This window comes from Salmo salar, chromosome 11 (assembly GCF_965601325.2).
Source record: "Salmo salar chromosome 11, fSalSal1, whole genome shotgun sequence".
In the NCBI taxonomy this organism is placed as follows: domain Eukaryota; kingdom Metazoa; phylum Chordata; class Actinopteri; order Salmoniformes; family Salmonidae; genus Salmo; species Salmo salar.
In genome coordinates this window covers 25,972,898-25,996,606 of record NC_138301.1, presented here as the reverse complement: position 1 = coordinate 25,996,606, position 23,709 = coordinate 25,972,898, and the positions used below count along the sequence as shown (strand labels likewise).

Here is a 23,709-nt window from a genome sequence, read left to right as displayed (position 1 = left end):
TAGGACCTTGAGTGTGGCTGAGGTACACCCGTAACCAGCTCGGAAACCAGATTGCACAGCGGAGAAGGTACGGTGGGATTCGAAATGGCCGGTGATCTGTTTGTTCACTTGGCTTTTGAAGACTTTAGAAAGGAAAGGCAGGATGGATATAGGTCTGTAACAGTTTGGGTCTATAGTGTCTCCCCCTTTGAAGAGGGGGATGACCACGGCCGCTTTCAAATCTTTAGGAATCTCCGACGTTACAAAAGAGAGGTTGAACAGACTAGTAATAGGGGTTGCAACAATGGAGGCGGATAATTTTAGGAAGAAAGGGTCCAGATTTTCTAGCCCAGCTGATTTGTAGGGATCCAGATTTTGCAGCTCTTTCAGAACATCAGCTGTCTGGACCAGCACCACAACCCACCAGCATCTCCCTCAGCAGGGTGAGCTTCTGACAGAGAGAAAACAAATGTCATAATTATTTTAGTTCAATGACTTTGCTAATTTCTCTGGATGGTCTGGTGCTATCTCAAGTGTTTTACATACATTGAACAAAACTCTCTGTTTCTATACACAAAGGACATGACCATAAACATGCATAAAACAATAAACATACTCTTAGTGATACACATAAAGAAACATACATAAAAAAAACACACACACACACACACGCACACATGCACACACACACACACAGACACACACACACTCACACAGTCTTAGAAACATGTTAATAATTCACTAGCGCAGGTCACTCAATAATTTATCAGCCATGTTTTTGGTCCCCATGGAAATGTTGAGGGACGCTAAAGATAGCCCAGGTATGTCATGCGGATAATGCTGCAGGGCCTAGGGGATCGGTCCTATCATCCATGCTGTATGTTTACAAAATATTTATACCTCTAATGTATTACCAGTAGACCCCAGCACATAGTGAAGATATTAGTAGAATCCTATTTGTGATATGTATATCAAATCCAAACAAGAAGTTAGTTAAAGCTGATGTAGTATACACTACATCTTTCAAGTACATCTATTCAAAGAGATCAGAGTGGGCAAGAGGTTGGTGAACCAGTCAGTTTCGACTGGTGTATGATTGTATTTGACAGGCAGGTATTTGAAAGAGGCCTCTGAGCACTACACACCCATCCTTGGACAGGTGCTGTCTAAAGAAGTCATTGGCAGCTAGTTTGATGGCTTTCTCTGGAGTGACCAGAGTCAGGTTCACAGCAGCACCTAATGGCCAAAGAAATAGAGATTCACAGAGTCATAAACAAAGAACATGCTCAAACACACACACACACACACCACACACACCACACACACACACACACACACACACACACACACACACACACACACACACACACACAATTTTGTCCTACCTCTGTACGTGCCAAAGTATCCCTCTGATCGGATGGTCTTGATAAGGCAATCTGACCTGTGTAGTGAACATTAAGGATTACTGTGCAAAGACCTCAGAGAATCAATCAGATACTACAAGCAAGCTACAAGTTTGTTTTAGAATAAATTCACCCAGCTGGAGGTAAGGCAGTTGGAGCTGGAACAGCAGGTAATTACACTCCAGTCAGCACAGACCCAGACAACAGTCCAGCACAACAACACCCCCTTAACCAGACCCGGGGAGCTGGAGGTGGAGAGAGATATATCTGCACTCTGGACTGTGATGAGACAACTTCAACAGGAGAAAAAGCAGGAGCAGGAGAAGAACAGAGCACTAGAGGAGAGGATCAGACTGCTGGAGGAGAGGGAGAGGGGGATGGCGGAGAGGATTAGACTGCTGGAGGAGAGGGGGAGGGGGATGGAGGAGAGGATCAGACTGTTGGAGGAGAGGGTGAGGGGGATGGAGGAGAGGATCAGACTACTGGAGGAGAGGGTGAGGGGGATGGAGGAGAGGATCAGACTGCTGGAGGAGAGGGTGAGGGGGATGGAGGGGGATGATCAGACTGCTGGAGGAGAGGGTGAGGGGGATGGAGGAGAGGATCAGACTGCTGGAGGAGAGGGTGAGGGGGATGGAGGGGGATGATCAGACTGCTGGAAGAAAGGGAGAGGGGGATGGAGGAGAGGATCAGACTGCTGGAGGAGAGGGTGAGGGGGATGTCGTGTGACAGAGAACAACCCACTAGAGAGGTGGCCACCCCCGCAGAGAAGCAGGCAGAACAACCCACCTCAGCTCCCAACAAAAGTCTCGACACCACAGCAGAACAGTCCACCCCAGACCCTGACCACGTCAACATCACAGCGGGACAGACAAATGAAGAACCCCAAGCCCAGGGGATCATACCACCTCTGAGCACCCCCCCCTGTCAGCCACCCTGATAGCCCTCCTGACAACCACCCCACACCCACAGAGGACATACACAAGACATAGATTGTACTCCTTATGGACACAAAAAGGAAATATATACAAGAAAAAAACTTTTTCCCAAACACAGTGTGTTTAAACCCTGGTGTCCAAACACCCAACGCGCCCTAGACCTTCTGTCTGAGGACCAACTAGGGTCACCTAGCCACATAATAATACACACAGCACAAATGACCTGAGAACACAGCAGGAAAGGGTGGCCACAGCACTCAAGGGAGTGATTGAAAAAGCTTCTTCTACTTTCCCTAATGCACAAGTGGTTATATCCACCCTGCTACACCAAAAAGACTTCCACCCTGCTACCATACAGCAGGTAAAAGCAAGTTTTTCCCGTGACCCCACCCTGGACTTGAACAGCCTTTATGACCAGGTCCACCTATGCAAGGCAGCAGTGCCCACCTTCACCCGGACTGTAAAGTACATTGCTCTCAAACTCAACACCTCACACAGGAGCAACAGATCAATAGACACCCCGCCCAGACCAGCGAGACACTCTCCCAGACCTGCGGACCCCCCCCCCCCGAGACCTACACATAGAAGACCCACGCAGAGAGGACCTACATCCAGACCACTACACCACCAGCCACATCCACACACCCACCCCAACCAATCAACACCCCCTCAAGTCAACCATGCCCACACCCCATTTAGGCCCCCTCAGATCAGACCTATGCCCCTCCTACCCACCCCATGCAACCCACCCCCGCAAAGAGGGCCTCAACATGGAAATCACACATACGCTCAGGCCGTGAGCAGGCAAACAGGCCCAACCCCCACTCTTACACTAGCCCAAGCCAATGGCATGTACCAGATGCTCAGCAGGCTATGCTCACACTTACTGGCCTGAGGCCAAACCACATGGCCAACAACATTGGACACTTTATAGAGCACAAAGCCTTCACTATCTCATTCTGGTATATCCTGAGGCCTGAGGTCATCTGCCTCATAAACCTCTAGGTTACAGTCCCATTCACCAAACTACCAGGTGTGAAACAGGGAAGGGACTAAGGGGGTATGCTAATTTGGTATAGAGCAAACCTAACTCACTCCATTAAATTGATCAAAACAGGAACATTTTACATTTGGCTAGAAATTCAAAAGGAAATGATCTCAACAGAGAAAGATGTCCTCCTGTGTGCTACCTATTATCCCCCCACTAGAATTCCCATACCTTAATGAAGACAGCTTCTCCATCCTGGAGGGGGAAAATGAATCATTTCCAGGACCAGGGACATGCACTAGTCTGTGGCGACCTAAATGCCAGAACCGGACAAGAACCTGACACCCTCAGCACACAGGGGGACAAACACCTGCCTGGAGGTGACAGCATTCCTTCCCCCATATAGGCACAACTATGACAACATAACCAACAAAAACGGGTCACAACTCCTGTAGCTCTGTCGCATGCTGGGTATGTATATAGTCAATGGTAGGCTTCGAGGGGACTCCTATGGTACGTACACCTATAGCTCATCTCTTGGCAGTAGTACTGTAGACTACTTTGTCACTGACCTCAACCCAGAGTCTCTCAGAGTGTTCACAGTCAGCCCACTTAACCCTTATCAGATCAGAGCAAAATCACAGTCTACTTGAACAGAGAAATACTCAATCATGAGGCATCAAAGCCAAAGGAACTGAGTAATTTTAAGAAATGCTATAGATGGAAGGAATCTAGTGTGGAAACGTACCAAAAAACTATTAGACAACAACAAATTAAATCCCGTTTAGACAACTTCCTGGACAAAACGTTCCACTGTAATAGTGAAGGTGTAAACTTGGCAGTAGAAAATCTTAAGAGCATATTTGACCTCTCAGCTTCCCTATCAAATCTAAAAATCTCAAATACAAAACTGAAGAAAATGAACAACAATGACAAATGGTTTGATGAAGAATGCAAAAACATAAGAAAGAAATTGAGAAACCTGTCCAACCAAAAACATAGAGACCCAGAAAACCTGAGTCTACGCCTTCACTATGGTGAATCACTAAAACAATACAGAAATACAGTACGGAAAAAGAAGGAACAGCACGTCAGAAATCAGCTCAATGTAATTGAAGAATCCATAGACTCTAACCCCTTCTGGGAAAATTGGAAAACACTAAACAAACAACAACACAAATAATTATCTATCCAAAATGGAGATGTGTGGGTAAACCACTTCTCCAATCTTTTTGGCTCTATAACAAAGAACAAACAGCAAAAACAAATACATGATCAAATACAAATCTTAGAATCAACTATTAAAGACTACCAGAACCCACTGGATTCTCCAATTACCTTGAATGAACTACAGCACAAAATAAAAATCCTCCAACCCAAAAAGGCCTGTGGTGTTGATGGTATCCTCAATGAAAATATAAAATATACAGACAACAAATTCCAATTGGTTATTCTAAAGCTCTTTAACATCATCCTTAGCTCTGGCATCTTCTCCAATATTTGGACCCAAGGACTGATCACCCCAATCCACAAAAGTGGAGACAAATTTGACCCCAATAGCTGCCGTGGGATATGCGTCAACAGCAACCTTGGGAAAATCCTCTGCATTATCATTAACATCAGACACTTACATTTCCTCAGTGAAAACAATGTACTGAGCAAATGTCAAATTGGCTTTTTACCAAATTATTGTACGACAGACCACGTATTCACCCTGCACACCCTAATTGACAAACAAACAGAACAAAAACAAAGGCAAAGTCTTCTCATGCTTTGTTGATTTCAAAAAAGCCTTTGAATCAATTTGGTATGAGAGTCTGCTATACAAATTGATGGAAAGTGGTGTTGGGGGAAAACATACGACATTATAAAATCCATGTACACAAACAACAAGCGTGCGGTTAAAATAGGCAAAAAACACACACATTTCTTCCCACCGGGCCGTGGGGTGAGACAGAGATGCAGCCCCACCCTCTTAAACATATATACTGCTCAAAAAAATAAAGGGAACACTTAAACAACACATCCTAGATCTGAATGAAAGAAATTATCTTATTTAATACTTTTTTCTTTACATAGTTGAATGTGCTGACAACAAAATCACACAAAAATAATCAATGGAAATCCAATTGATCAACCCATGGAGGTCTGGATTTGGAGTCACACTCAAAATTAAAGTGGAAAACCACACTACAGGCTGATCCAACTTTGATGTAATGTCCTTAAAACAAGTCAAAATGAGGCTCAGTAGTGTGTGTGGCCTCAACGTGCCTGTATGACCTCCCTACAATGCCTGGGCATGCTCCTGATGAGGTGGCGGATGGTCTCCTGAGGGATCTCCTCCCAGACCTGGACTAAAGCATCCACCAACCCCTGGACAGTCTGTGGTGCAACGTGGCGTTGGTGGATGGAGCGAGACATGATGTCCCAGATGTGCTCAATTGGATTCAGGTCTGGGGAACGGGCGGGCCAGTCCATAGCATCAATGCCTTCCTCTTGCAGGAACTGCTGACACACTCCAGCCACATGAGGTCTAGCATTGTCTTGCATTAGGAGGAACCCAGGGCCAACCGCACCAGCATATGGTCTCACAAGGGGTCTGAGGATCTCATCTCGGTACCTAATGGCAGTCAGGCTACCTCTGGCGAGCACATGGAGGGCTGTGCGGCCCCCCAAAGAAATGCCACCCCACACCATGACTGACCCACCGCCAAACCGGTCATGCTGGAGGATGTTGCAGGCAGCAGAACGTTCTCCACGGCGTCTCCAGACTCTGTCACGTCTGTCACATGTGCTCAGTGTGAACCTGCTTTCACCTGTGAAGAGCACAGGGCGTCAGTGGCGAATTTGTTTCTGACCGTTTGAGCAGACACATGCACATTTGTGGCCTGCTGGAGGTCATTTTGCAGGGCTCTGGCAGTGCTCCTCCTGCTCCTCCTTGCACAAAGGCGGAGGTAGCGGTCCTGCTGCTGGGTTGTTGCCCTCCTACCAAGAAGGGCCTACAGCAGCACCTAGATCTTCTGCACAGATTCTGCCAGACCTGGGCCCTGACAGTAAATCTCAGTAAGACAAAAATAATGGTGTTCCAAAAAAGGTCCAGTCGCCAGGACCATAAATGCAAATTCCATCTTGACACCGTTGCCCTAGAGCACACAAAAAACTATACATACCTTGGCCTAAACATCAGCGCCACAGGTAACTTCCAAAAAGCTGTGAACGATCTGAGAGACAAGGCAAGAAGGGCATTTTATGCCATCAAAAGGAACATAAAATGACATACCAATTAACATCTGGCTAAAAATACTTGAATCAGTTATAGAACCCATTGCCCTTTATGGTTGTGAGGTCTGGGGTCCGCTCATCAACCAAGAATTCACAAAATGGGACAAACACCAAATTTAGACTCTGCATGCACAATTCTGCAAAAATATCCTCTGTGTACAACGTAGAACACCAAATAATGCATGCAGAGCAGAATTAGGCCGATACCCACTAATTATCCAAATCCAGAAAAGAGCCGTTCAATTCTACAACCACCTTAAAAGAAGCGATTCCCAAACCTTCCATAACAAATCCATCACCTACAGAGAGATGAACCTAAGCAAGCTGGTCCTGGGGCTCTGTTCACAAACACAAACAGACCCCACAGAGCCCCCGGAATGCAACACAATTAGACCCAACCAAATCATGAGAAAACAAAAAGATAATTACTTGACACATTGGAAAGAATTAACAAGAAAACAGAGCAAACTAGAATGCTATTTGGCCCTAAACAGAGAGTACACAGTGGCAGAATACCTGACCCCTGAACTGACCCAAACTTAGGGAAAGCTTTGACTATGTACAGACTCAGTGAGCATAGCCTTGCTATTGAGAAAGACCTGGCTCTCAAGAGAAGAAAGGCTATGTACACACCGCCAACAAAATGATGTGGAAACTGAGCTGCACTTCCTAACCTCCTGCCAAATGTATGACCATATTAGAGACACATATTTCTCTCAGATTACACAGATCCACAATGAATTCGAAAACAAACCTGATTTTGATAAACTCCCATATCTACTGGGTGAAATATCACAGTGTGTCATCACAGCAGCAAGATTTGTGACCTGTTGCCACAAGAAAAGGGCAACCAGTGAAGAACAAACACCATTGTAAATACAACCCATATTTATGTTTATTTATTTTCCCTTTTGTAATTTAACCATTTGCATATCATTACAACACCGTATATATACATAATATGACATTTGTAATGGAATTATTATTTTGTAACTTCTGTGAATGTAATGTTTACTGTTCATTTTTGTTGTTTATTTCACTTTGGTATATTATCTACTTCACTTGCTTTGGCAATGTTAACATGTGTTTCCCATGCCAATAAAGCCAATTGAATTGAATTGAATTGAATTGAAAGAGAGAAGGGTGAGAAGGTATCAAAAAGGTGACAATGACCAATCAATAACAAAAGAGAAAAACAAGAATGAGAGAGAGGGATAATGGTGGAGGGATTAGTTCAAGATTCAACCTAGAACATCAATTAAAACATTTGATAAAATCCTCTCAAAATCCTCTGTTTCCATCAATATCCTTATCCGCACTTACCTGATCTGCTTGTCGGCCATCTATCTGAGACAGTTACTCTGGCAGTTTCTCTGTCTCTGTATCTGTAAATGTGATCTGCACCTCCGTGTTTAAGGAAAACAATGGATTAGTGGAAGATAGATGGAGAATACCTCGGTCAACCAGCCAATGTTCAACAGTCAGTTTCAGTCAGTTAGTAACTCAGTCAAGTAATTGGCCAGCTGTGGAGGAGAACTGGAAAAGAACAGAGTACAAATCCATATCAGAACAGTAATCTGACACTCAGTTAAAGCTTTGAGAAACATCTGTGCATAGAAAGTACTTGGCTTATGCCTGGGCATAATAGTATTTACCTCAATGTTATGTTGGCAGGCTACCTGAAATGAAGAGTGTTCATTCATTGAGCCATGCGTTCAGAAGAAGCTGATTGTACAGCCACCCTCCTTCTAGACCAATCACATCAATCCTTACCCTCCAAATCAAATCAAATCAAATCAAATTTATTTTTATATAGCCCTTCGTACATCAGCTGATATTCTCAAAGTGCTGTACAGAAACCCAGCCTAAAACCCCAAACAGCAAGCAAAGCATGTGAAAGAAGCACGGTGGCTAGGAAAAACTCCCTAGGAAAAACTCCCTAGAAAGGCCAAAAACCTAGGAAGAAACCTAGAGAGGAACCAGGCTATGAGGGGTGGCCAGTCCTCTTCTGGCTGTGCAGGGTGGATATTGTAACAGAACATGGTCAAAATGTTAAAATGTTAAAATGTTCATAAATGACCAGCATGGTCAAATAATAATAATCATAGTAGTTGTCGAGGGTGCAACAAGCACGTCCGGTGAACAGGTCAGGGTTCCATAGCCGCAGGCAGAACAGTTGAAACTGGAGCAGCAGCACGGCCAGGTGGACTGGGGACAGCAAGGAGTCATCATACCAGGTAGTCCTGAGGCATGGTCCTAGGGCTCAGGTCCTCCGAGAGAAAGACAGAAAGAGAGAAAGAGAGAATTAGAGAGAGCATATTTAAATACACACAGGACACCGGATAAGACAAGAGAAATACTCCAGATGTAACAGACTGACCCTAGCCCCCCGACACATAAACTACTGCAGCATAAATACTGGAGGCTGAGACAGGAGGGATCAGAAGACACTGTGGCCCCATCCGATGATACCCCCGGACAGGGCCAAACAGGCAGGATATAACCCCACCCACTTTGCCAAAGCACAGCCCCCACACCACTAGAGGGATGTCTCCAACCACCAACTTACCGTCCTAAGACAAGGCCGAGTATAGCCCACAACGATCTCCGCCATGGCACAACCTCAATCAACGCTTATTCTAACCCCCACTCTTTCTATTTCCTCTACTCCTACTCCTCCCAAATCTCTCCTGATTTGTGTGTGTGTGTGTGCATTGTATTTTAATGGATTAAGAGAAAGCAGAGAAAGAGAGAGGGAGATGGGACATCCAATACTGTGATTAGAAATATGGGTGTAAATCTGTTTGAGGTCTAGTCTGTCAGCTCACAGCACTCCTTCTCTCTTTGCAGGTTTGTAATAATATACCTTTGACCAAATATTTCAATTTGTTGTCTTTATAAAAGGATCTTCTGTGCTGTGCTGTGCTGTGCTGTGCAAAAACCTTGGTCATAGAATAGTACCTAAGAGAAGCCACAGGAGAGGTCTCTCTCAATGTCTGCTTTCATTTATATGTACAGTATGAGCTCATGTATTTTTCATTGCCAGGAATGGATTACATGTGGTATTGGAGAGAATTACCACATCTAGTTTGTTAATACATCATGAATAAATACATCCACATAACACTATACCCATTCCACCACATATCTGCCATGCACGTTCAGATTTGAATGTTATGATTGTCAGGTAAACCTGACTTAACATAGTTCACCCATTAACTACACATCATTGCTTACCCGGTGAACCTTCCACATAAATGTATACACAGATTGGGGGATCAAGACATGATGCTTATGTTTTCCAAGCTGCATTTCAGGGCTCATCACATAGATGCTGAGTGCAGCTGCTGAGGCTACTTATTTCTACTTGGTGAAGCTGAACCCTGTTGCTACCCATTACACATCTCAGGTGAAGTTTATCATGATATAGCGAAATCTATGGTATTGATATTGCAATATCTATTGCTGTTGACATCACTTTGAGCCCTAAAGTTCATATTTTCAAATTAAGAGTGACAAAAACAGAAAACCTAGGAAAGCAATATACCTGAGTTACAATTCCTCTGTGTTACAATTTCTTAGCTCATCTCTTTCTCTCTCTCTCTCTCTCTCTCTCTCTCTCTCTCTCTCTCTCTCTCTCTTTCTCTTTCTCTTTCTCTCTCTCTCTCTCTCTCTCTCTCTCTCTCACTCAGTCTGTTCAAAGTCGGTTCCAAAGAAGGTGGTACAGTACTTTGGACCATACTCTCATTGGTTGCTTGTGTGGAGGTGTGGTCAGGCTGATCAATACATTATATGTCTGTGCATATTTTACAGTATGCCTGTAATTCTGCATTCTGTAATAATGACTGGTTATGTTCAAAAGCCTAACGGTATACTAATTTTATGCATATTATCTATCTGTGTTAAATTATACGTAACCTACTCATCTATCCTCCTGTCTTAATAGAGTTGCATAGTATGTTGAATTGAATCCTCATTCAAACTGTCATGTTCCATTAACAGCAGGGGCATCCATCCTCTCCCCTTTGCCCTCTCTCCCCATGTTTCTCTTGTGATGTCACAACAAGGATAGCCTGGCACCAGTTTTGTTCCAGAGCATGTCTCTATTTTCACAAAGATTTCATCAGTGACCCTCAATGATTAACAAATATACTGAAATGGACGTGGCAGATACCAATATTATAATTGCAATTTGTAATGAACTGACCTACCATCCTCCTGGACCAGCTGTTCAAGCCTATATGGTACCTGCAGGCCTCCTTACTTCCCCTGCCCTGCTAATAACAGGATTCCCTGCTATATCGTTACACTCAACAAATTGGCCTGGTGGATCAGTGGTCAATTAAACCAGCATCTATTGGTTGTAAGTGAGAAGGGGAGGACACGGTGTGTGTTGTGTTGGCGAGAGGGAGGGGGCTTAGGGATGAGCACAGGCAAATAAATGCACAACTTCTATTGGCTTAGAATTGTTGTTGCACCCTCAAAGTTCACATCACTGCGTCACCTGCAATACTCTCAGCTTCTTCTATGTCTCCTATGTTTTTCTCAGCTTCTTCTATGTCTATCCTATGAAAAACATGTACTATGTATGGCTGACCCACTGTCCAAATGTCCCAGTTACTAGTTGTAAAGGGCTGACCCGTTGCCAGTTGAAAGCTGAGAAAATGTCAACCCCCGATCATTTGAGTGTACATTTCAGGATTTGAACACTTCGTTCCAACCTTCCCAGTCGTATTATGCTGAATACAGAAAGACATTTGGTCTTTAGCTGCGTAATCACTTTATTTTTGCAACACTTTTGAAATAGATTGCATACAAATTTTCAGTACCATGTACCTGTCTATTAGCAGAACATTTGGGCAAAATAATTATTGAGAATATGACATTTTTACCAAAAGCAGTAATTAAGTGCAATATATTTGTTGTTAATTCCAGTTGGCGTCCTTCATGTCGTCGTATGCACGCCACATGTCTCTAGCACCTGCAGGGTCAGGAGGACACGGATGTTGAGTTTGACACTTCCAAGGAACTTTACAACATTTCAAACCACTAGCCTCAGAAATAACAATGACTTTAAAGGAGTCCTCAAATACAGTACATTGTTGCTCTTGAATGATTTGTTACTCTTGAATGATGTGTTACTCTTGATTTATGTATCTATTTATGTCAACAATGAAGAAACAATGATTAAAGTGTATAAACGGACCTCGAGCAGCTTCACCAGGGAAGCGGTACCACTGAGCTTGAGCTCCTACAATGAGGGTCAGAACAAGTCCAGCTAGAAGCAGCTTCATACTTGCAGATGTGACAGACTGAAAGAAACATGGAGAGAGAGAACGTAGGCTACTATATGAATTGCTGACATATTTACAGATCATTTATTCAACTTAAACTGTGACTGCCTCATATAACAGAGTTATCTCTTACCTTTCAGCTCCTTAGTTAGTTAGTCAGTCAGGCAGTTTGAACTCCCTTGTGTTTTGTGTTGGTTTGTGGTCTGCAGCTTGTTCTTATATTCCACTCAGACCAAGGAGGAGTTTAGTTTTCCAAAAGCTGGAATTCCCTAACTTCGTCCTCCCAAGCTATTACGATCAGAAGTGTCTGTCTGTACACAATATGAGGAATTTCCAGGTCATTATAAGATTAGAGTACCTGCTCTGAAACCTTTGGCAATAAGGAGGATACTCCTCAACTGTGTAACTCGGCCTATTGCTTTAAAACCAAGACATCAAAATGTGATGTGTCAGCATTAATAAGACTAATGGAGGCAATGCAGTTTGTTTTTCTGCTTTTAATGTCGTAATTGTCATGATGGATGAGGTTCCAAAAGTTTGCCTCTCACCTAATATGAGAGAATGATTCCTTATGATATGATTCATTATAGACTACTATAGTAGGGTAGAATACAGGTATTTAGTGGACATAGACATGAAAAGCACTTTACATGTCCACATCGTATAGATTGCACCTTTATCTTACGGCTTACACAATTACTGCTCCCCCTCACACCTATGTTGCTGTTCATTGATTATTGATTTCCATTACCATTAAGTATCTATTTATCCTGCTACTGGTCACTATTACTCTTGTTTACAAATCAAACCAAATTTTATTGGTCACATACACGTATTTAGCAGACGTTATTGTGGGTGTAGCAAAATGCTTGTGTTCTTAGGTCCAGCAGTGCAGTAATATCTAACAATTTACAGCAATACACACAGATCTAAATGTAAAAGAATGGAATTAAGAAATATATAAATAGTACGACAAGCAATGTCGGAGTCCGAAGTATAAATATATATGTATGTGATGGGATGGGATGTATAGACATTATGGATGTATGTGGATAGAATATTTAGTATATCTATAGAATACATAGGATAGAATAGTATATATACAGCAATAGTTGAATGGGATGGCATTGACTAGAATATAGTATATACTGTACATATGAAATGAGTAAAACAGTATGTAAACGTTATTAAAGTGACCAGTGATTCCATGTCTATGTACATAGGTTAGCAGCCTCTAAGGTGTAGGGTTGAGTAACCAGGTGGTAGCTAGTGACAATGACTAAGTTCAGAGCAGGGTACTGGGTGGAGGCCGGCAAAGGATGGCTATTAAACAGTCTGATGGCCTTGAGATAGAAGCTGTTTTTCAGACTCTTGGTCCCAGCTTTGATGCACCTGTACTGACCTTGCCTTCTGGATGATAGCAAGGTGAACAGGCAGTGACTTGGGTGGTTGATGTCTTTGACACCACTCTCTGGAGAGCCCTGCGGTTGTGGGCGGTGCAGTTGCCGAACCAGGCAGTGATACAGCCCGACAGGATGCTCTCAATGGTGCATCTGTAAAAGTTTGTGAGGATCTTAGGGGCCAAGCTGGATTTCTTCAGCCTCCTGAGATTGAAGAGGCGCTGTTGCACAGGGGAACTTGAAGCTTTTCACCTTCTCCACTGCGGCCCCGTCGATGTGGATGGGGCGTGCTCCCTCTGCTGTCGACATGTGCAGTACCTTCAGAAAGTATTCACATCCATTGACTTTTTTGACATTTTTTTTTGTTACAGACTGAATGTAAAATGTTTCAATTAAGATGTTATGTCACTGGCCTACACACAATACCCCATAATGTCAACATGGAATTTGGGTTTTAGAAACTTTTACAAATGAATTATATTTTTATATTTTTTACATAACTTTATTTAGTTTAAGTTGTATAAAAATATTTATATTTCATTTTTATATTATTTTGTTTCAGTTTTAGTGTTAAGAACATAAAGCATTTGTGGGAGGCTAGAAGAAATATGGGTTGTAGAGTTTTTTGTGTGTTTTTTGGGATGTCATAACTGTGGGGCAGTAATATATAAGGTGATGGGTCAGCCCTTCTCATGACTCCAATTTTACATTGGAGTCATTCCACATCCCCTTTTTTTTAAACTAGGCAAGTCAGTTAAGAACAAATTCTTATTTACAATGACAGCCTAGAAACAAATCAAATCAAATTGTATTAGTCACGTGCGCCGATAAGAATAAGCGATAAAAGTAACAAGTAATTAAAGAGGAGCAGTAAAAAATAACAATATATACAGGGGGGTGCCGGTACAGAGTCAATGTGCGGGGGCACCGGTTAGTTAAAGTAGTATGTACATGTAGGTAGAGTTAATTAAAGTGACTATGCATAGATGACAACAGAGAATGACAGTGGTGAGGAGAGGGGGGGGCAATGTGAATAGTCTGGGTAGTCATTTGACTGGATGTTCAGGAGTCTTATGGCTTGGTGGTAGAAGCTGTTTAGAAGCCTCTTGGACCTAGACTTGGCGCTCCGGTACCGCTTGCCGTGTGGTAGCAGAGAGAACAGTCTATGACTAGGGTGGCTGGAGTCTTTGACAATTTTCAGGGCCTTCCTCTGAAAAAAATACAAAAACTGAACATAATTCATGTGGACATATCACCCCCAAAATCATCAAGGACATCAACCACCCGAGTCACGGCCTATTCAACCCATTATCATCCAGAAGGCGAGGTCAGTACAGGTGCATCAAAGCTGGGACCGAGAGAGTGAAAAACAGCTTAAGGCCATCAGACTGTTAAATAGCCATCACTAGCCGGCTACCACCCGACTACTCAACCCTGCACCTTAGAGGCTGCTGCCCTACATACATAGACATGGAATCACTAGACCCTTTAATAATGTTTACATACTGCTTTACTCATTTCATATGTATATACTCTATTCTATTCTACTGTATTTTAGTCAATGCCACTCTGACATTGCTCGTCCTAATATTTATATATTTCTTAAATCCATTCTTTTACTTTTAGATTTGTGTGTATTGTCGTGAGTTGTTAGATACTACTGCACTGTTGGAGCTAGGAACACAAGCATTTTGCTACACCCACAATAACATCTGCTAAATATATGTATGTGACCAATAAAATTTGATTTGATGATGTTTTTTATTATATTTTAGTAAAAGATAATAGTTTCAGTATATTTTTAGTTTTTCAAATAGGTCTGTTAATTACTTTATTTCAAGTTTCAGTTTCAAGTTTTAATGTCACATGCACAAGTACAGTTTTGGCTCCCGAATGGCGCAGCGGTCTAAGGCACTGCATCTCAGTGCTAGAGGCGTCACTGCAGTCCCTGGTTTGAATCCAGGCTGCATCACATTCGTCTGTGATTGGGAGTCCCATAGGGCAGTGCACCATAGGCCCAGCGTTATCTGGGTTTGGCTGGGGTAGGCTGTCATTGTAAATAAGAATTTGATCTTAACTGTGAAATACCTTTCTTGTGAGCTCTAACCCCAACAATGCATTAATCAAGGGAGAACAAAAACCTGCGAGATATGGAAATAAAAAGAACATGATAAAGTAAGTAAGCATGCTATGTACAGGGTCAGCTCCAATACCATATTTATAATGTGCAGAGATACTGGAGTGATTGAGGTAGATATGTATAAGGGTAAGGTGACTAGGCATCAGGATATATGATGAATAGAGTAGTAGCAGTGTTTCATGATGAGTGTGTGTAGAGTCAGTATAAATGTATGTGCATGTCATGTGTATGAGCATACATTTTTTTAATGATTAATATTTGTTTTAGTTTCAGTTTCAGTTTTAGTTTAACATTATAAACTTGCAGCACAGTAATGTTTTGTTGGTAGTGGAAGCCAGCTGAGATGCCAGTTCTCCTTTCCTGACTAATAGAAACAGTTCTGACTGGAAATGAAACTTCGGAATTTCCTCAGCATCACATCCTGTTTTTGACAGAGTTACCATTGTCCTGCCCAAAACAAACCGTAGCCCCAAATAGACAGTTGACATGATGAAATAAAGACAGAGATGTGTGTGTTTTTGCCCATCAGGGCATGGTTATTAAATGACAGTCATGTATTTGTTTGAAGTCTATCATTAGATAGTTTCATTGCAAAGAGACTATCATATTCTGTTGCAAAATGCCATATATCCACCCTCACTCACAGAGAAAGCAGTAGCACTGCCAAGTTTTACAGTCAAATGTCACATATATATTTAAGAACTGTACAAATGACACATTGGGGATCATAGATATAGAACCCTAGATAGGGTGATGTCATAGACCCCCCTGTACACGAAGGACAGTGTTGGGGAGTAAAGGATTACAAAAAACAGTAACTGTAATCCATTTCGTTAGCAGCAAAAATATTGTAATCAGATTACAGATACTTTTGAAAAACTAGATGATTACTTCGAGGATAACTTTTAAATTCAGAAAGGATGTTTGAGAAAAAAAAATGGACACTTCTGTTTTCTCAATGACATTCAAATTAGCACTGAAAAAAGGCGCAAGTATAGGTGGTTCCACACGAGCGAGTCTGACCACAAGTCAGAGACTTAAATGTTAAATTGGTTTCCATCACATTTTTACTGATGGTTTTGTTACATCAAATATTGAGTTAATATAGCGAATGTGCCCACTCTGGTATTGGCACATGCACTCAGCTCGTAGATACAGTGCGGGTATAGCCTACATCAGGGATGGGCAACTTAAATTATTGTGGGGGCCACAAAAAATCATGAATTTATCAAGGGAGGCTGCAGTGGCTCGCGGGTCTGAGTACCCACATCCATACCCAGAAATGCAGCCAGAGCCGGCCCCAGCCTTTTTGGGGGCCCTAAGCAACATTTCTACACATGTTGACATAGGGTGGAGAGAAATGTTAGCCGTTTTTAGTAAGATATCTGAGTGAGAATGACTAACAAAATCAATGGGGGTCCCCCAGTCGGTAATTCGACCATGAATATTACACGTTTAGATAGCTGGCCACTAGACTAACTTACCAATCCAAAAAATAAGACCCTTCATATTTTTGGAAAGGAGCATCAAGCTCATCACTTTGCACTTTCACCATGCTGTGAAGTTCATCATAGTTTATTTCATCTGAAGGCCAATAAACTGTATGCTTTCCAAAGTCGGAGTACCACACGTCATCTCGATATGCTTCGATATGGTTATTAAATCAATATTTGCACGTAAAAGCCTTTCCACCACCATCTCTTGCATAATACATTTTACAGACAAAAGGATCCCACCTTGTCTATTGTATTTAGTAATGTCAACATTTGGAAAGTTTACGACAAATCTTGTGTTTCCATCAGGACGGTCGTAACATTTTCTATCCGACATGTACTTCATGTGCATAAAAAGGTTGAATGGAAACCTGATAACAGTAACATTTTACTCAAAGGTATCCATAAGCACTCATTTTTAATGAAAACTTGAAAAGTTGGTGTATATGTCAACATTTGACATTTTAGTCATTTAGCAGACGCTCTTATGCAGAGCGACTTACAGTAGTGAATGCATACATTTCATACATTTTTTTCTCCGTACTGGTCCCCCGTGGGAAACTAACCCACAACCCTGGCGTTGCAAACACCATGCTCTACCAACTGAGCTACACGGGACTCGGAGTCAAGGTATGCGTGAAGGGCTGAAGGAAGTCAGGCGCAGGAGAGCAGATATTTGGTAGCAAAACGGAGCCTTTTATTTGGCGAACCAAAAGCACATGGCACAAACGAACACGAAATACAAATACGGTTTGAACATAACCCAGCGCAACCAGCCTAACGTGCGCATACATGAAAACAGATAAACAATACCACACAAAGACATGGGGAAAACAGAGGGTTAAATACACAACACATAATGAGGGAAATGAGAACCAGGTGTGTGGGAAAACGAGACAAAACAAATGGAAAATGAAAAATGGATCGGTGATGGCTAGAAGACCAGCGACGCCGACCGCTGAACACCGCCCGAACAAGGAGAGGCATCGACTTCGGCAGAAGTTGTGACAGTATAAAGCATTTTGGAATGAAACTCTTTAATATATTGGAATATACACAGAGTAACTCAATATTAGGAAGGTGTTCCTAATGTTTGGTGTACTCAGTGATACACAGTATCAAATCCTTTCAGAGCTACTCAGGTGTTGAAGTTTAAGAGCATTGAATCACTGGAGCTCTGCACATGCATTCATATTATTGCAGTGTGATCAGCTGAATTTGCAATAGTTTGTTTAATTATTCCATCTCATAAAAATCAGTGTGCTATTTTAATCAATTTACAGTCTTCATTAAAAATAAAGAAAAACCCTTGAATGAGTAGGTGTGTCCAAACCTTTGACTGGCACTGTATATTCTAGCCTAAAATGCCTTCTCCATTTATTTCATAGTACCAGTAGAGGTTGTAATGTTCTATCATCAGATAATATGGATATAATCGATCAGAAAATGCCTGTCAAAACCAGGAGGGAAGCAGTGGAAGAGTTAGAGTGAGAAGGAGAGGTTACCTGATGCAGTCTGTCACTCCACTGTAGGTGTCCTCCTGACTTTCCTGTGTCAAATATTGTTTGTCACATGCATCGAATACAACAGGTGTAGCAGACCTTACCGTGAAATGGTTACTTACAAGCCCTTAACCAACAACGCAGTTTTAATAAAAATAATAGTTAAATTAAGAAAAAAAATGTGGAGCCTTTCTCTAGGTCCTGGTTGGCAGGAAGCTTGGCCCCAGTGATGTACTGGGCCGTACGCACTACCCTCTGTAGCCCCTCGGAGGCCGAGCAGTTGCCATACCAGGCGGTGATGTAACCAGTCAGGATGCTCTCGATGGTGCAGCTGTAGAACTTTTTTTAGGATCTGAGGACCCATGCAAAATCTTTGGGGGAATAGGCATTGTCGTGCCCTCTTCACAACTGTCTTGGTGTGTTTGGACCATGATAGTGTGTTGGTGAGGTGGACACCCTGGAACTTGAAGTTCTCAACCTGCTCCACTACAGCCCCGTCAATGAGAATGGGGACGTGCTTGGCCCTCCTTATCTTGATCATCTCCTTTGTCTTGATCACATTGAGGGAAAGGTTGTTGTCCTGGCACCACACTTCCAGGTCTCTGACCTCCTCCCTATAGGCTGTCTCATCGTTGTCGGTGATCAGGCCTACCACCGTTGTGTCTTCTGCAAACTTAATGATGATGTTGGAGTCGTGCTTGGCCACGCAGTCATTTGTGAGCAGGGAGTATAGGAGGGGACTAAGCACGCACCCCTAAGGGGCCCCTGTGTTAAGGATCAGCGTGGCAGATGTGTTGTTGCCCACCCTTACCACCTGGGGGCGGCCGGTGAGGATGTCCCGGATCCAGTTGCAGAGGGAGGTGTTTAGTCCAAGTGTCCTTAACTTAGTGATGAGCTTTGAGGGCACGATGGTGTTGAACGCTGAGCTGTAGTCAATGAACAGCATTCTCACGGAATTGTTCATTTTGTCCAGGATGGAAAGGGCAGTGTTGAGTGCAGTAGCGATATGTTGGGGCGGTTTGCAAATTGTAGTGGGTCTAGGGTTTCTGGGCTGATGGTGTTGATGTGAGCCATGACCAGCCTTTCAAAGCACTTCATGGCTACAGATGTGAGTGCTACGGGTCGGTAGTCATTTAGGCAGGTTACCTTGGTGTTCTTGGGCACAGGGACTATGGTGGTCTGCTTGAAACATGTAGGTATTATAGACTCAGCCAGGGACAGGTTGAAAATGTCAGTGAAGACACTTGCCAGTTGGTCAGCACATACTCGGAGTAGACATCCTGGTAATCCGTCTGTCCCTGCAGCCTTGTGAATGTTGACCTGTTTTAAAGGTCATACTCATGGGCCTGCCAAGTGGCACAGTGGTCTAAGGCAGTGCTAGAGTCGTCACTACAGACCCGGGTTCAATCTTGGGCTGTATCAGAACTGGCTGTGATCGGGAGTCCCATAGGGAGGCTCACAGTTGGTGGTGTTTCCTCCAACGCATTGGTGTGGATGGCATCTGGGTTAAGCGAGCAGGTGTTAAGAAGCACGGTTTGGTGAATCATGTTTCGGAGGATGCAGGACTCAACCTTCGCCTCCTGAGCCCACTGGGAGTTGCAGCGATGAGACAAGATCGAAAAAGGGGGTTAACATTTTTTTTAAAAGGTCTTACTCACATCGACTGCGGCGAGGGTGATCACACAGTCGTCTGGAACAGCTGGTGCTCTCATCTATGTTTCAATGTTGCTTGCCTCGAAGCGCGTATAGAAGTAATTTAGTTTGTCTGGTAGGCTTGTGTCACTGGGCAGCTCGCGGCTGGGCTTCCCTTTGTAGTCTGTAATAGTATACAAGCCTTGCCTCATCCGACGACCTTTGGAGCCGGTGTAGAAGGATTCAATCTTAGTCCTGTATTTACACTTTGCCTGTTTGATGGTTCACCTGAGGGCATAGCAGGATTTCTTATAAGCGTCTGGGTTAGAGTCCCACTCCTTGAAAGTGGCAGCTCTACCCTTTAGCTCAGTGCGGATGTTGCCTACAATTCATGGCTTCTGGTTGGGGTATATACGTACGGTCACTGTGGGGACAACGTCATTGATGCACTTATTGATGAAGCCGGTGACTGATGTGGTATACTCCTCAATGAAATTGGATGAGTCCCGGAACATATTCCAGTCTGTGATAACAAAACAGTCCTGTAGCTTCACATCTGCGTCATCGGACCACCTCCGTATTGAGCAAGTCACTGGCACTTCCTGCTTTAGTTTTTGCTAGGAATCAGGAGGATAGAATTATGGTCAGATTTGCCAAATGGAGGGCGGGGGAGAGCTTTGTACGCGTCTTTGTGTTTGGAGTAAAGGTAGTTTTGTCCCCTCTTTTTGCACATGTAACAGGTAAAACGGATTTAAGTTTCTCTGCATTAAAGTCCTCAGCCACTAGGAGATCCACCTCTGGATGAGCATTTTCTTGTTTGCTTATGGCTTTATACAGCACGTTGAGGGTGGTCTTAGTGCCAGCATTGGTTTGTGGTGGTAAATAGACAGCTACGAAAAATATAGATGAAAACTCTCTTGGTAAATAGCGTGGTCTACAGAGCTTATCATGAGATATTCTAGGTGAGCAAGACCTCGAGACTACATTCATTTTTGATTTTGCTCACCAGCTGTTATTGACAAATAGACACAGACCTCCACTCCTTGTCTTAACGGAGGCAGCTGTTAAGTCTTGCCGATGCACGGAAAAACCTTACAACTGTATACACACTCATACCTGTATAAACACACACGACTGTCCTTACCATCCACAGGTAAGCTGCATTGCTGTATGGAGATGTCCTTACCATCTCCCGGGTGAGCTGCATTGCTGTATGGGACCTCAACTCCACTGGACCCCCAGGGGCCCCACCTGCAGCCTTGGACATCAGCTTCCTCTGAGCCTGTACATGTGTCATAACACACACAACATCATCAGTATCATCAGTGTGACATCATCAACCAGGGACAGAGAAGCAGGAATGCCTCAGGAAAAGTTGGCAAACAAAAATACATTTGGGGAATCACAGGAACACAAAGAAGAGTCACAAATGTGGTCAAGCAATAAAATAACAATTTTACATTGATACAATAACAATGCTGGTTGTTACTGGTTCTAACTGATCAGATCTCTGTGATCTGTTTGTGTTTGTTTGGCTGACAAGATATTGGTTAGTCATGAAACATTGACTGGGAACAGGGGAACATACAACCTCCTCTCTCCTTCTTCTACCCATCTCTCACCTATCCACCCTGCATCCTGTAACTGGATCTTTAGCATCTCCATGGGAGTAGTGATGATGATCTGCACCAAGAGATGGAGAGATGGAGAGACAAAGAGATGGAGAGACAAAGAGATGGAAAGACAGAGAGATTGAGAGACAGAGAGATGGAGAGACAGAGAGATGGAGAGACAAAGAGATGGAGAGACAGAGAGATGGAGAGACAGAGAGATGGAGAGAGAGAGATGGAGAGACAGAGAGATGGAGAGACAAAGAGATGGAGAGACAGAGAGATGGAGAGACAGAGAGATGGAGAGACAAAGAGATGGAGAGACAGAGAGATGGAGAGACAGAGAGATGGAGAGACAGTGTGACTGTTTCAAAAGAGTTCAAACACCCAGGCAGACACACAACTAGTGTGCATAATTACTGTTGAGCCACAAGATGGTAGTAGAAAGCTGTCTGAGGCTGAGTTTACCTGACATGTACCAGCACCACAACCCACTAGCATCTCCCTCAGCAGGGTGAGCTTCTGACAGAGAGAGAAAACAAATGTCATAATTATTTTAGTTCAATGACTTTGCTAATTTCTCTGGATGGTCTGGTGCTATCTCAAGTGTTTTACATACATTAAACAAAATGCATACAACTTAAAACTGCCTGTTTCTATACACAAAGGACATGACCATAAACACGCATAAATCAATAAACATACCATTAGTGATACACATAAAGAAACATACATGCGCACACACACATGTACACACACACACACGCACTCACACAGTCTTAGAAACATGTTAATAATTCACCAGTTCACTAGCGCAGGTCACTCAATAATTTATCAGCCATGTTTTTGGTCCCCATGGAAATGTTGAGGGACGCTAAAGATAGCCCAGGTATGTCATGCGGATAATGCTGCAGGGCCTAGGGGATCGGTCCTATCATCCATGCTGTATGTTTACAAAATATTTATACCTCTAATGTATTACCAGTAGACCCCAGCACATAGTGAAGATATTATTAGAATCCTATTTGTGATATGTATATCAAATCCAAACAAGAAGTTAGTTAAAGCTGATATAGTATACACTACATCTTTCAAGTACATCTATTCAAAGAGATCAGAGTGGGCAAGAGGTTGGTGAACCAGTCAGTTACGACTGGTGTATGACTGTATTTGACAGGCAGGTATTTGAAAGTGGCCTCTGAGCACTACACACCCATCCTTGGACAGGTGCTGTCTAAAGAAGTCATTGGCAGCTAGTTTGACGGCTTTCTCTGGAGTGACCAGAGTCAGGTTCACAGCAGCACCTAATGGCCAAAGAAATAGAGATTCACAGAGTCATAAACAAAGAACATGCTCAAACCTGTGTGCACACACGCACGCATGAACACACGCACACACACACACACACATACACACAAACACACAATTTTGTCCTACCTTTGTACATGCCAAAGTATCCCTCGGATCGAATGGTCTTGATAAGGCAATCTGACCTGTGTAGTGAACATTAAGGATTACTGTGCAAAGACCTCAGAGAATCAAGCAGAGGTAAGCAGATGCTACAAGCAAACTACAAGTTTGTTTTAGAATTTCTAAATGAGACTGGTTAAAAGTGTGTGTTGACCAGCATTGTACATACATGCTGGTGTAGAGACGGTAACCATTTTGCTGGTTCTGGAGATGGGTATTGGCTAGGTCAATAGGAAATACACATGTCACACCAATCAGTCACACCAATCAATTCCCCCATTGATCAATTTGGCAGGCAAACTGAGAGGGAGAGGGAGAGAGAAAAGGAAAAGGAAAAGACAGAGAGGAGAGGTCATGAGCAGATGAGCTCCTGTCACGACTTCCGCCGAAATCGGTGCCTCTCCTTGTTCGGGCATCTTTCTGCGGTCGACACCAACGGTCTTCTAGCCATCGCCGATGCACCTTTCATTTTCCATTTGTTTTGTCTTGTTTTCCCACACACCTGGTTTTCATTTCCTCATTACTTGTCGTGTATATAACCCTCTGTTCCCCCCATGTCTGTATGTGAAATTGTGTGTTGT

General features: G+C 43.1%; 1 long non-coding RNA gene and 1 pseudogene across 1 annotated transcript; both read right to left on the bottom strand.

Moving 5' to 3' along the window:
* The window catches only part of LOC106563546 (mitochondrial glutamate carrier 1-like), a 29,809-nt pseudogene extending 6,325 nt beyond the window's left edge, over window positions 1-23,484 (bottom strand).
* Window positions 11,354-12,162, bottom strand: LOC106563558 (uncharacterized). The gene is made up of 3 exons (XR_001319275.3): window positions 12,015-12,162; window positions 11,794-11,899; window positions 11,354-11,568 (listed from the first exon to the last, which is right to left on the bottom strand). It is a non-coding gene; the product is annotated as an uncharacterized LOC106563558 (long non-coding RNA).
* Window positions 23,485-23,709: the final 225 nt, after the last annotated feature.